The 14871-nt window shown below is 40.4% G+C and overlaps 1 long non-coding RNA gene across 1 annotated transcript; it reads left to right on the top strand.

Moving 5' to 3' along the window:
- The first annotated feature begins 2894 nt into the window (after positions 1-2894).
- Positions 2895-5324, top strand: LOC148646981 (uncharacterized). Its single transcript, XR_015927608.1, has 3 exons — positions 2895-3163; positions 3275-4256; positions 4656-5324. It is a non-coding gene; the product is annotated as an uncharacterized LOC148646981 (long non-coding RNA).
- The last annotated feature ends 9547 nt before the right edge of the window (positions 5325-14871 follow it).

Raw genomic sequence — 14871 nt, 5'->3', positions numbered from 1 at the left:
GACAGATCATAAAACGTTTGCACATATAGTGTGCAAAAATGCACTTTATTTACTAAAAATAAGACAGAGATACTGTATTAATTTATGTTGCATTAGCCTGATTATGATTAAAAAAACACATATAATTAAACACGCGTTTGCGATTTAAATCAAAACACGATTTAAATCAATATAAATGTTTATATTGTATCGCATACTGTCCAGCCTCCATTTCTCTATAAAAATTTACTCTATTACACACACACACAATAGAAGCAGGAAGCAGAAGCAGGGACCGTTGTCAGAAGGGAAGAAGGTGACTATTCATTGTTATCAAAAATGACTTAGAATCGATCATGTTATGATATTTTGAAATATAAAAGTCAATTGATTGTCCATAATATCGCTATTCTATTTTTTCGAAGAAATGTTTGTTAAAAGAAAAGTCCAGCACCAGCTGGATTTGAACACACAACCTGTGAGTTGATAAGCGGGCACATAGACCAGTAGGCTACAGGGGAAGTCACATGAAGAGGGAGGCAAAACAGCCCAACACAGCCCTGTTGCAGTACACGAATATAATCATATCATTATTAAATTCTTTAGATACGCGATTCCATATTATATTCCCTATTAATCAAATTCTAAAAGTATGCTTGTTGACTCCGGTATCTCTTTAGTTAAAGACTTCGATGCTTAAAATGTTTAGGGAGAAATGGAATACTGGTGTGTATTTTTTCTTTAAAGTACCAAGACCAGCCATATACAGTACAGTACTGTATGTTTATGTTCCAAAATTAATATCGTTTATGGCCTTCACACGCGTTACAGTATGCTCCTATTCTTTTTATGCTCAGCTACTAAGATTTCCCTTCAGTGGTAAAATTCAATATCTACAACGGGCACAGCAAAGACGTTTACTGTAAGTCTTTCTACGACAGACCAACGGACTACGAGTGCCCCTGTCGGTCAACCAATCACGTACTGCGGTGCCGCGCGTCATCTTGCGTCACAATGCGCGACGCCACCTGCGGTACGTGTCTGTAACGCGCACTTTGAATGGCTGCATCTGTATATACAGTATAGAGAGGGAGGTTGGAAAATTTATGGTGTAGTGCACAAGGTTTCTTGAGAAACAGGACATTTTTGGGGCACTTTTGCTTGCACAGCTGATGAAGGGCTTCCTTCCAAAACATCCTGTTTCTCAAGCAACCTTGTGCACTACACCACTACACCAGTTTTCCAACCTCTACATTTCCTACTGAAGTATGCTGCAGTTACTCCCTGGATTTTCTTATATATATAATCTTAACATTCTTAACTCTGACAGTATAGTACTCACATTAATGGAATACTTGACGTTATCTGGAGGAGACCAAACACATGTAGTCAGGCTCTAATTGTGTGACTGCACAACAAAGTTGAAATTCCAGGTGGAGACTCACAAACGTGCATGGATGCATGACTTGATACAGCAGATTCTGTAGAAATGTATGTCGATTCAGATATGGACAGTATTTTTTCACTTTTCTGCCACAATTCTGGAATGGAAGACGAGAGTTGAGCGGCATACTGTAGGACCTCCCTCTAGCTTGTACATCTGTTAACTCATTCTCAAGTGTATGGTGGGGAAAATCAAAAGTTTCAGCCAGTTGCTTCATTTTTTCCACAGGGAAAGTGAATTTTTCTCTGATAAAATGTCCGGCAGATTTACATTTTTCCAAATCTGTAATGGGAGAGGAAATTTGATTCCACCTGACTCACTGCTGCCCCGAATCGTTCTCAGTCTGTTTCTAAAACCCTTTTTTATATAAACTAGCAGGCTACTAGGCTAGACAACCCTGCTGTTAAGGCAATATGAAAGTGTGTCTAGTGACACGCGTTATAGCCTACGTGCAGCACTTTAATTAAATTAAAGATTAATGAAAATGAATCTGATCACCAGCAAATCTATTCAGAAATGGTATTACGTGACTAGAACACACTCTTAGTGGGGCTGTGAGTTCTACCTATTTTTTTATTATTTTGCATCGAAGGAATCGACTGCAAACAAATGTAATTTATTAAAAGGGGTCGGACATTGCCGGCTGCACTTTCGTGAGAACCACTGGCCTTACCTTGAAGAAACTAAATCTGTTCACAAGATTATGAGGGGAACTGATCATTTCAAAATAATCAATGACACATTAAAAGTAAACCATGTGGAAGTGCAATGAAACTGAGAGCAGGAGGTACTCATTTTCCAAAGGGTTGTGGGATTGTGGAATAAGAAGCTGATATCCTGAATGAGTTTCTTGCATCAGTTATTTACTTACTGTGACAAAGTTGTTCTTCAAAGATATTGATGAGGGATTATCACATAATAAAATACTCCTGTGCCCTTAGAGGAGGTGGACCTTCCCCCAATAAATAAAGAGCATGGAGATGTTTAAATCAAAGTAGACTCTTCACTGTGTGTAAATTTGATATCTCAGTTGTAAGTTGTAAAACTAAATGTTAGACTTAATCTAAATGAAGACTAAATGATCATGTCTCTTCATTCTACTAAAAACTAAGATGATAAAACAGCAAATTTGCTCTTCTAAGTAATGAAAAATGGGTTCGGATCCATGTATCTCCTGTCTGGGTGATACCAAACTATTCCACATGATGGCACTATGGATCTACAGTAAGTCTACTTTAGGTGTTGGGGTTTTAACATGATAAACATGTATTATACTATAACAACTCTCAGTAATGCAATAGCAACAAAATTGCAGTATTAGCAGACAATTAGAAGTTATATAAAAATAATTTGACACTTATTTTGTTATTTTTTGTTCCATTCTTTTTGTATGTGTTTCTGTTTTCTTTAGTAGATGTAAAAAATAGTATAAGCATCGACATCACTACAATAAAGTATAAAAAAACTACTTTCTCTCCAGTCCTGGTGTCATGGGAGTTAAGAAGCTAAACTGCTCATCTTGCTCTGTCACATCACACAACACCTGTGTTCCCAGTTCCACTGACTGGCTACAAGTGCTGCTGAACCCAGGAAGACAATTTGCATAGAAGAGACACTTTGCACTGGCAGCACATGCTTCAGTGCTCTGGGAGTTTGTTTAACACTTAATGGCAACAGAACCCACAGCAACAATGACTTTCATCACCATCTTCCTCTGGACACTCCTCATCTCTGCTCAGGGTAGGAATGTATTTGATATATTCCACAAGGATTTTATTTAAAGACAGAAAAAAAAATGTGTTTTCTAATATTTTATCCCCATGTGTGTTTGATTTATTTTACATTTTTCAGACTACAGTGGACAGGTTACTGTGGTTCAAACTCCAGTGAAATCTACTGCTCCAGGACAGACAGTCACTGTCAGTTGTACAACCAGTCCTGCAGTGTATAATAACAACTTCCTCGGCTGGTACCAACAGAAAGCTGGAGAAGCTCCTAAACTCCTGATCTATGGAGCAACTACCCGTCAGCCTGGGATCCCAGAGCATTTCAGTGGCAGTGGATCTGGGAATAACTTCACTCTGACCATCACAGGAGTCCGGGCTGAAGATGCTTCAGATTATTACTGTCACTCCAGTGCTCAAGCAGAAGTGGATGCATTAATATAACCTGCTGTTTTATCACCCTGCTACACAGAACTGGCAACTTACTGAAGATCAGCAGTTGTGAGCCTGGCCAGTACCTGCATGGGAGGATAAGGTTGCTGATGGAAGATGTGTTAGTGGGAACAGTAGGGGGGGGTGGGGGGGGCTAACTCTGCGGTCTGTGTTAATGCCCCAGTGTAGTGATGGGGACACTTTACTGTAAATGAGACAAATGAGACATAAAACAGAAACTCTGAGTTGTTTCAACTCTCTCACTAGCCCTGCATGATGCTGACGTGACAAGAGCTTCAGAATAAAACATACGACACAAACTCTTAATCAAATCTGTCCTGATTTTACCTGCTGTTCAAGGCATTTCTGAAGGATCTTCTCCCATCTCCCAGTCTGCAGATAACCTGCTCCTGGTTTCATACCCTCACTCCACTCATACCTGTAGTGATCACTGGACTGGTCAGGTGGAAGAGGTCAATGGGTCATGTCAGTCCCCAAAGCTACTGAGACCACTATCTGTCACTGGATCTCCATCTACACCTCCTGCACTCTCCCACGGCCAAAGGCAATGGATTCACAGTCATTCCAATGTCAATCCTCCCTCCATCTGAAGCAAAACAACTGTCAAGGAGGAGAAACCGGGAGCCTTTCAACCTCAGTCCTGGGTCTTTTACTAGGTGAGTTTTCTGCTTCACTCATTCTCAGAGCACAGGTCCAAGACAGCAGCTCAGTCCCTTATCTCTGGTATATTTCTGCTCCATATTTTGGTGCTGAGACTCAGGGCCCCCACCCCCTCTCTAGAACAGGGGACATGGGCACCAGCTGCCCCTCTCTCCTAACTAATAGAACACACATACCAGTTACACTACTTACTGTATATAACTAGACATCTCAGAGGCCTGCATTCTATAGATCCAGAAACCAAGACTCCTAACCCTGTAACCAGAAACACTATCTGACACTCTGACAGACCAACAAGAGAGATACCTACATCCTAAATAAAAGAATACGATTCAGCACTACATCTTCCTTCTTATTACCGTATCTATCTAAGAATCTATCTCCTTATTCTAAAGATGCATCACCAAATCAGGAGAGACTGCCTAAAGATTCTGTCATGGATGTCAGAAGGGACAAACCGTGGGGAGGCAGGAGAGCGAAAAAGACCCTATGTGAAGCGGCGGAATGGGGAGTTAGCCCAGGTTCTGGAGTTCTGGAGTGCTGTATAGAAACCTATGCCCTCAGGCCACGGACGGAGCGGCAACCTTGTGCTAGGCGGGTCTCAGGACATCCGAACGTCAATGCTGAGCGAAGCAGAATAAGTGCCCCAGAGAGAGAGACACCAGAAGGAGAGCAAAGCACAGGAAACTAGGGACGGGACAGAGCAGGAGCATCCTCTGGCTACAGAGGGTGTGACAGATTTCACAATACAGGAGATCAGAATTTCCTAAAATAAAACAGTTTTTTCAAAGCAGTACCCCTTTTTACATGACACATTCTCCCAAATTGATTTTTCATCTAAATGATGGATTACTTTCCTTAGTGCACTCTTGTACTTGTGACAGTGTAGTAATTTCTTATCATGCCCCACTTATTTTGGAGCTGAATCTATCAGTTGAAAATCCTGCATGCAACCCCTGCAATTTTAGCCTTTTACTACACTCTGATGCACATTTTATCTCATTTATTGCTTCCCAGATAAAAATATTTTTAAAGACTATATACAAATACATTCCCACTTTACCCTGTCACTTGGCTAGATGGTACTTCAGAACAAAATGTAGTTATGACGGAGGTGTTAGAGTTACATCATGAAAAGATCTGAACAAGATTTTCTCACCTTTTCTCATATCTTACTGTACATTGAAGTTTAAACTGGTGTTCATTGTACTCTGGGAGCATTAGAGCATTAGAAATATCCCAAAACTTCAGCTTTAATTAGTTACATTTACAGTTTATGTTCTTTAATTGGGACACTGTAAGGGGGATTTTGGGGCTCAACTTCACACTTTGGAGTGAGGAAGACTTGTGCTTTTAATAATAGTGAGGATTCTTACTAACTTCATGCTCAACACCACCGAGTAAAAATATTTAAAGTAAATAAACAACACCAGTGTTATCTTCTCTTTAAATTCAATTAAATTCAATTCAGTTTTATATAGCGCCTTTCACAACAGGGTTACCCCAAGGCACTTAACAATGCAGGTAACCATATACAGTATTTTGTGAATACAGAACAGAAGACCAGAAGACAACGGAGGAGAGGAACCAAAAACTCCTTAGTAAAGAGAAAAAAAAACCTCTAAGGGTCCAAGGTCAACTGCCCTTTGGGCATGCTAACATTTTATAATTTTAAAAAAACATAACATTTAAACATAGGCTGAACACAACAGGCTGAAGCTGTAGATGATTATTACTGGCAAGAGTTAATACTTCATCGGCGTGAAATGGGGTGAAAGAGACTAATGAGAAGAATAATATAATTTTCTACTTGTTGATATCTATCTATATTGTGATGACCAAAATTGTACACAATATTCTAAAAGAGGTCTTACTAGTTCACTATACAACTTTTATATAAATTCCCTTGATTTAAATTCTATCCTTTCAACATCATATCCCAGCATCGTTTTACCTTTCTAATTGTATGGCTTCCACACATTTTCTGAAGATATAAATGGTGTGTCAACATAAACACTTCAGGCTTTTTCAAGTAGCATCTTCTAGCTCAGTGTCTGCCATTTCTATGTAGAGTGTATATTTCTTGCTACCTGCGTGCAAAACTCTGCACTTGTCTCTGTCACATTCCAGACAACATGCAGGTCATCTAGGTGACTACGCCACCTAGCAGTGTTAAAGGTGCTTGGATATTTCTCCTTACACAGGCACCACCTGTGCATCACAGACCAGCCCAAGACAGGTGGATTCCACACTGGAAATCATTTTCTGCAACCTCACTCAACCACAGGAGGGTCAGCCAAAATTAGTTCATACAAAAGTCCCCACTGCTCCTCGCTGCTCTGGACTGGTCTACTAGAAAGAAGAGGTGGATACCAAGCCAAAAAGAAGAAAAAAAAAATTAGAATAAGGCGCTGCGCAATTCCTGGACATCTCAGCGATTGTGTGATGTAAATTAGAGGTTTTACAAGGTACCTTTTTCATTTTACATTTGTTGTGGTTTGATATGCAATCACCAATGCCGATTCGTTCTAAGCCCGACATATACAAATAGCGTTGCAGTTACCCTTTAAGCTATCTTGTCCACATAAGACGCATACCGTATGAATAATTTAATATGAAAAACATAACGCATCCCCGAGAGGGAAGGGGAGAGAATGTGCACAGGGGTGTATGCATTTCCAGGGTATACTGAAATAGATGCGACGCCGATAAATACATACTATTTTATGGGACATTAATATTTTGGTGGAATGTATTATTTTCTGTCGGATTCCCAATTCTAATTTCATAACCCCTCAGTAACACTGTACCGTACACGATCTTCCCTGTTCTTGAATTGTGAGCTATTCCGATACCTGAGAGCACCGGTTTTGCAAGCTTACGTTTAATCGTATGCACAAATACTCACAGCAACAAAAAAATAATGCCCTAAAAGTAAACTGCCTATACAACTAAGTGAGATACGTCTCAAATAACGAAGCTAACAGCCTGCTCTTGCTCTTGCCAACACTTGCTCTTGAGACTGCTTGTGTTGAAGGAACAGCCAAGCTCACATCTGTCGTGTACTCAAGGGCACAAGAGACTCCTGTCCCTGCACTTTACCTAGAAGGTATTTGAACATCGGGGTAAAGTTAGCTTGAAGTTCGAAAATGATTTTGGCACGCCTGTAGCGTTTACAGGAAACCTCTTAGAGTTGCGAGAACACTTGTTTTGTGTATAAAATACATTGTGAATGCTTTCTCAGCCTTTACTTTTTCGTTTTTATGACATTTTTTTGACCAAGCACGAATATTCTTTTGTCCATATCTTCGCCTTCAAACCAAATGCATTTTAAAGACCACGACTTGTGGATATTTCCACAGCCTCTACATCAAAGTATCAGTGAGCTAATTATCTTTTTTTAAACCTCCGGTTTTTCATCGATGCGTAATTACACACTAACTGGAACCCGGGGGACCGCTGTGTGCACAAGTTTACAACGCGAGAAATACTGTTCAATACGGCTTTGTGCGAAAAACCCGTATATGACCATAGGAAGCAGAATAGCGCAGTCTCCAATTACTCAGACTGTAAGCACGGGAATAAAGCTTTGTTTGATTTCTGAAACCCCTCCTTTACGTCCTGTTTTCATTCAGGTAAGGGTCAACTATATTCACAATACCACTGACAGCAGGAAGATTAAAATATTCTTTACTCAGCAGCTTATTAAAAACAGCTCCCATGATGTTCAAACCGATTTTTTACATAGAACACTGACACAGCTTTGCGTTCTGAATCTCTTTTTCTTGTGCTTCTATTTAATGTGCCACAATGCACTGGGGTAGGGGTATTCTGTTCACAAACCAATAGCATTTAAACCACAGCACCCACAATGCTGCAAGTAAGTGTTTTGCACACTAAGCAGGTCCTCTGACTTTTCCCAGCTTTGTTTTGGGTTGTGGAACCTTTCTTTATTTTTTATGATTTTTTAAGATAACACTACAGGTAATACACTGGGATGGGTGGGTCTTCTTCATGGCTCAATAGCATTTCAGGCACAACAGCCACACTGCTGAAACCAAGTGTTTTACACACCAGACAGCTCCCCTAACCTTATACAACCTTGCTTTGAGTTGTGGAACATTTCTTTATTTTTTTATGATTTTTTGACTGTAATCAAGTGTTGTGCTCACTAGGCAGGCCTCCTGACCTTTCACAGTCATGCTTTGTTGTGTGAAACTTTAATTCTCTTTTTAGGATTTTTTGAACATGGCAACTTCCACCGAGATGGGTGGGGGGTGGGGGGGGGTGCTCTTCAATAGCTTTTTCATCTATACACACAAACAGATGTAACCAAGACACTCAGAACCAACAGAATCAACCTGAACTCATAGAAAAAAAAAAGAATGCCCCCGAGACACCTGCACCCCCCTCCTGGACCACTCTGGTATCAACACCCCCAAACCCATCCATACCAGCTAACAAGACTCAGAATCGGTGCGACCCTCCAACCTGGACCAAGAGCAGGATGGGACAAGAACCTGCACCACACTACGTACACAAGTTTGTATTTTTTGGCTGAAGATGAAAATGTCTAACATGGATCGTTTTGGTTCTAGCAAACAATAATAATAGTTGTTAAAATCCAAACACACATAATGAGATCACTCTCTGTCAGTATGTGTAACATTCTGGGTCTGTGCTCCTCTGTATTTGGGCTGAAGAGAGTTCAACAACATTATTAAATGCACTGACATCATAGTCTGACAAGAGACATTGTTTAGGGGAGACTTGACCACCCACTGTCCCCCTGGTATCGTGAAGCTCATTGTCCTTTAGCTTACCAAAACCAGAATCATTTGGGGCTTCTCTTTTCAGCATGGAATAAACCTAATACTTGTTCCTTGGAGATTACCATCTGCTGATAAGATATGATCACTATATTGACCATATACAATTTCTTGCATAAGGAATTCATATTTTGCATACACCGATCCCCCCGGAGTCCCAAGTGATTCTGGTTTCAGGTTGATTCTGTTGGTTCTGAGCGTCTTGTTTACATCCGTTTGTGTGTATAGATGAAAAAGCTATTGAAGAGCACCCCCCCACCCCCCACCCATCTCGGTGGAAGTTGCCATGTTCAAAAAATCCTAAAAAGAGAATTAAAGTTTCACACAACTAAGCATGACTGTGAAAGGTCAGGAGGCCTGCCTAGTGAGCACAACACTTGATTACAGTCAAAAAATCATTAAAAAATAAAGAAATGTTCCACAACTCAAAGCAAGGTTGTATAAGGTTAGGGGAGCTGTCTGGTGTGTAAAACACCTGGATGCAGCACTGTGGCTGTTGTGCTTGAAAAGCTATTGACTCGTGAATAGCACCCCCCTATCCCCATGTACCGCCTGTCTAATGTGCCACATTGAAAAAATCATAAAAAAAATTAAGAAAGAGGCCACAGCCACAGCAAGGTTGTATAAGGTTAGGGGGGCGGTCTGGTGTGTAAAACACTTGGTTTCAGCAGTGTGGCTGTTGTACTTGAAATGCTATTGAGCCATGAAGAAGACCCACCTATCCCAGTGTATTACCTGTAGTGTTATCTTCAAAAAATCATTAAAAAATAAAGAAAGGGGCCACAGCCACAGCAAGGTTGTATAAGGTTAGGGGGGCTGTCTGCTGTGTAAAACACTTGGTTTCAGCAGTGTGGCTGTTGTGCCTGAAATGCTATTGAGCCATGAAGAAGACCCACCCATCCCAGTGTATTACCTGTAGTGTTATCTTAAAAAATCATAAAAAAATAAAGAAAGGTTCCACAACCCAAAACAAAGCTGGGAAAAGTCAGAGGACCTGCTTAGTGTGCAAAACACTTACTTGCAGCATTGTGGGTGCTGTGGTTTAAATGCTATTGGTTTGTGAACAGAATACCCCTATCCCAGTGCATTGTGCCACCTTAAATAAAAGCATGAGAAAAAAAGATTCAGAACACAAAGCTGTGTCAGTGTTCTGTGTAAAAAGTCGGTTTGAACATCATGGGAGCTGTTTTTAATAAGCTGCTGAGTAAAGAATATTTTAATCTTCCTGCTGTCAGTGGTATTGTGAATATAGTTGACCCTTACCTGAATGAAAACAGGACGTAAAGGAGGGGTTTCAGAAATCAAGCAAAGCTTTATTCCTGTGCTTACAGTCTGGGTAATTGGAGACTGCACTGTTCTGCTTCCTATGGTCATATACGGGTTTTTCGCACAAAGCCGTATTGAACAGTATTTCTCGCGTTGTGAACGTGTGCACACAGCGGTCCCCCGGGTTCCAGTTAGTGCGTAATTACGCATCGATGAAAAACCGGAGGTTTAAAAAAAGATAATTAGCTCACTGATAGTTTGATGTAGAGGCTGTGGAAATTTCCACAAGTCGTGGTCTTTAAAATGCATTTGGTTTGAAGGCGTTCTGTACTTCCATTGCGAAGATATGGACAAAAGAATATTCGAGCGTGGTCAAAAAAATGTCATAAAAACGACAAAGTGAAGGCTGAGAAAGCATTCACAATGTATTTTATACACAAAGCAAGTGTTTTTGTAACTCTAAGAGATTTCGCGAAAGTGCTACAGGCGTGCCAAAATCATTTTCGAACTTCAAGCTAGTTGAACGCGGTCCGAGAGCTTTGCATGATTTACATACCACTCTATTAGATCTCATTCATCCCGCATTTTTCTGCTCTTTTCACTCAATGCTTTTCTTTCTCCGTGAAAAAAAACAAAACAGTTCTGCTATAAGCTGTCACTGAAACTTCAGCCATTGTGGTCCAAGGCTCTGATTGGTCTCAGTAACATAAAATCGACTTCGCCCTCTTGGGTGTATCCGAGACTGGAAACTCCCGTTACCGGCACAGACGCACTCAACAGGATATACACACATGCATACAGGTAAATAAGTCATTTCTCTTGGTTAAAACCGCGGTCATTTCATACTAAACTGGGGCCGTATACTGTATAAACTTTGAGATTACTGGGCAAGCTTTCAGGGTGCAGTCACTACAGTAGGTAAAGCAAAGACGTTCACTAGCTGTAAAACTCATACATTTAGACAGCCTTATTCTTTGTAAAAGAAGAAGTGAGTCGTCAGGAGGTTAGTTTAAATATTTCATTTATTGAACTTATGCGCATAAAGTAGATGCTTTTTGGTGATGCACCGGTACGAATGCATTCTCCCTCTTAGGAACAAGACCCAAACATAAGCACAGCCCCTCAGGGTATCAGGCCATGTCTCAGTCCTGATCCTTGAGTCCTGCCTCCTGCCTCCAAGTCCGCACTTCTGTGACGTAGCGCCAGCGTGACTCCAAGCGCGCTGGGTTGCTAGGACACCCTCGCATGACGTCATTCAGTTGCTACACGGCTCTGTTTCCTGTTGTTGCTGCCTCTTTTCCAGTGACTAAGTGCACGTCGGCAGATATTTTTTTTTTCAAAAAGAATTTTACATATTCCGCTGGCAGTTTGAATTTCATTTTGTCTATCCCTGCACACAAATATTGACACATCGTGTTCGTGCTGAGCAGACTTGACTCAAAACAGACGAAGTAAACTAGGGAAATATTGCCAATACCACTGTCTCTTTATTCAAAGATTTGTACAACTACAGTACATATATTTCATATTGTCTGCCCCAGTACGAAATGACAGTAGGAGGAATATAATGCGTTCATTCACGTCCATTCAATGCAAACTAAATAAGGTAAACATGGCAATACCTCAAAGCTAAATACTATTAAATACGTGTACTATTAAATATTCTGTGTACAAAACATAACGCAGGAAATGCAGTACCTGGATGGGAGACCTCCTGGGAAAAAACTAAGGTTGCTGCTGGAAGAGGTGTTAGTTGGGCCAGCAGGGGGTGCTCACCCTGTGGCCCATGTGGGTCCTAATGCCCCAGTATAGTGATGGGGACACTATACTGTAAACAGGCGCCATCCTTCGGATGAGACGTAAAACCGAGGTCCTGACTCTCTGTGGTCATTAAAAATCCCAGGGCGTTTCTCGAAAAGAGTAGGGGTGTAACCCCGGCATCTTGGCCAAATTTCCCATTGACCTTTACGAATCATGGCCTCCTAATAATCCCTGTCTATGAATTGGGTTCATTACTCTGCTCTCCTGCCCACTGATAGCTGGTGTGTGGTGTGTGGTGCGTGTATGGTGCACTATGGCTGCTGTCACCTCATCCAGGTGGAGGGGAGTCCCCATTACCTGTAAAACGCTTTGAGTGGAGCGTCCAGAAAAGCGCTATATAAGTGTAAGCAATTATTGTTATTATTATATATACAAAAGGGAAAATATAACAAGGGTATACACTTACAAATGTCACAGCATGACAGAACAAAGGTAACATCAAATGAATGAGACAGAAAAAAGCACTTTGTCAACAGTACAGAGTTATATGGTGTTAGGGGTCACATTAAGTTTATATGCTAAAAGATTTTTGTAAACCAACTAGCCAAGCTTATTTTTTAATATTTTTAGTGAATTTGAGTATAGCTTAAATGAGTTAGAAAATTATTTAAAGAACATTGGAGTTTTTTTTTTACTCTACACGTATGTACAGATGCAGCCATTCAAAGTGCGCGTTACAGACACGTACTGCAGGTGGCGTCGCGCAGCGTGACGCAAGATGACGCGTGGCACCGCAGTACGTGATTGGTTGACCAACAGGGGCACTCGTGGTCCGTTGGTCTGTCGTAGAAAGACTTACAGTAAACGTCTTTGCTGTGCCCGTTGTAGATATTGAATTTTACCACTGAAGGGAAATCTTAGTAGCTGAGCATAAAAAGAATAGGAGCATACTGTAACGCGTGTGAAGGCCATAAACGATATTAATTTTGGAACATAAACATACAGTATATACAGTAGCTGGTCTTGGTACTTTAAAGAAAAAAATACACACCAGTATTCCATTTCTCCCTAAACATTTTAAGCTTCGAAGTCTTTAACTAACGTGATACCGGAGTCAACAAGCATACTTTTAGAATTTGATTAAAAGGGAATATAATATGGAATTGCGTATCTAAAGAATTTAATAACGGTATGATTATATCCGTGTACTGCGACAGGGCTGTGTAGGGCTGTTTCGCCTGCCTGTTCATGCGAGCTGTCTTGTAGCCTACTGGTCTAGGTGCGTGACTACCAACTGGCAAGTTGTGTGTTCGAATCCAGCTGGTGCTGGACTCCTCTTTTAACAAACATTTCTTCGAAAAAATAGAATAGCGATATTATGGACAATCAATTGACTTTTATATTTCAAAATATCGCAACATGATCGATATTTGCGATATTTTGAACATATCTTCCCTTCTGACAGCGGTTCCTGCTTCTAGTGTGTGTGTGTGCAACAGAGTAAATTTTTATAGAGAAATGGAGGCTGGACAGTATGCGTTACAATATAAACATTTATATTGATTTAAATCGTGTTCTGATTTAAATCGCAAACGCGTGATTAATTATATGTGTTTTTTAATCATAATCAGGCTAATGCATTTCTACATTTTCTGTATGAACCAGCTTAGAGGTTCATACAGAAAGACAGCTTGTGTTTAAATTGAGTGTAAGGTAATTTATGCTTCTAAAGTCATGGTCAGCATTTATTATTGTACTGTGCTGTAAACTTTTTCTGTGCCTAGTTACATTATTTTATAGCGTTTTTATTGCGTTATTAAATCCGGTGGCGCTGTGTGTTAGTTTCCTGACTCCCATGTCACATGGTCTGTGATTGAATCCCATAGAACTATGACTTTATTTTTTAACAAACATTTCTTTGAAAAAATGAAACGTTTCCCTTGGTCAGAGATTAAATAAAACCTCACTCGCACCAAACAAATTTATATTTCTAAATATCACAAAATACGTTCATTGTCTTCCAATCGAGTCGAGTTGACATTGGAAGCCTGCCACACCCGGACTGTTAAACCAACGCATTAGCACGTCAAAGCCCATCGAGGGTATTGAGCTAGTATTGGCTTTAGTATTCCCCCCCTCTCCCCTCAATTCAATTCAATTCAAGGTGTTTTATTTGAATGACAGATGGGTACAAGCAGTGTTGGGTATGTATATTGTAACGCTTACGGCAGACAGGCACTGTGTAAGAGCCGGCGCACCAGAGCAGCGCACCGAGGGAGCGTCTGCATTTCTAACTTAGTTTTTAAAATTAGTCAAGCAATATGAAGCATCTCCTTTTACTTAGTGCCTGAGCATAAAAAGAATAGGAGCATACTGCAACGCGTGTGAAGTCCATAAACGATATTAATTTTGGAACTTAAACATACAGTATATGGCTGGTCTCGGTACTTTAAAGAAAACATACACACCAGTATTCCATTTCTCCCTAAACATTTTAAGCATCGAAGTCTTTAACTAACGCGATACCGGAGTCAACAAGCATACTTTTAGAATTTGATTAAAAGGGAATATAATATGGAATCGCGTATCTCAAGAAATTAATAACGATATAATTATATTCATGTTGCAAAAGAACTGCAACGGACCTAAAAACTCCCTTGCTTTTAACAGAGCGTTCCATAATTTCTAACTACGAAAATGCCAGGTGAAAGGATTTGTAAACATATTTTGTTAAAGCAAGTCAGTTTTTTCCGCA

This window comes from Lepisosteus platostomus, chromosome 16, assembly GCF_059453375.1.
Source record: "Lepisosteus platostomus isolate fLepPlt1 chromosome 16, fLepPlt1.hap1, whole genome shotgun sequence".
Classification (NCBI taxonomy): domain Eukaryota; kingdom Metazoa; phylum Chordata; class Actinopteri; order Semionotiformes; family Lepisosteidae; genus Lepisosteus; species Lepisosteus platostomus.
The sequence above is the reverse complement of the archived record's forward strand: the minus strand, read 5'-3'. Positions and strand labels throughout refer to the sequence as shown.